We start from the raw sequence: 527 nt of genomic DNA on the forward strand, positions 1-527 counted from the left end.
ATTATGGTTTCCTTTTATCCACTGATATAAACATAATGGCTTGTGCTTACATTGCAGTCCCATACTATAATCTTTTTACTTGAAAAACATCGCAGTCCACACTTTCTTTGATGGCATCTCATGACCTACTTGCAGTGCTGATTTATTATAAACACAAGGGATTTCTTTTATAAAAATCTATGGACTGATTTGGATTGTTCTTTATCGAACTCCTTCACTAAGTTTTACTTAGTCTTATCATATTCAATGCAGCTGCTTTTGCTTTAGTCCATGAACAGCTTAGAAACAATGATGTTCTTTGAGAACTTCTTTTCTCATCTTTCTGGTACCTTTATTTTCTTTATCCAGTGATCAATATACTGCTTACTACATCATTATTTCTTTTGTTTCCAGACTTCATCAATTTCGAGTTTGTGTAGTAGCATCCACCACATAGGAGCATATTTCCTTATAATATGTTCCTTTGGTCTCTATGAGTATCCTTGTGTAACAAGTCATTCTTTGAATGCGGTAAGTAGTAATGTGAC

The sequence above is a fragment of the Brassica oleracea genome, chromosome C6 (assembly GCF_000695525.1).
Source record: "Brassica oleracea var. oleracea cultivar TO1000 chromosome C6, BOL, whole genome shotgun sequence".
In the NCBI taxonomy this organism is placed as follows: domain Eukaryota; kingdom Viridiplantae; phylum Streptophyta; class Magnoliopsida; order Brassicales; family Brassicaceae; genus Brassica; species Brassica oleracea.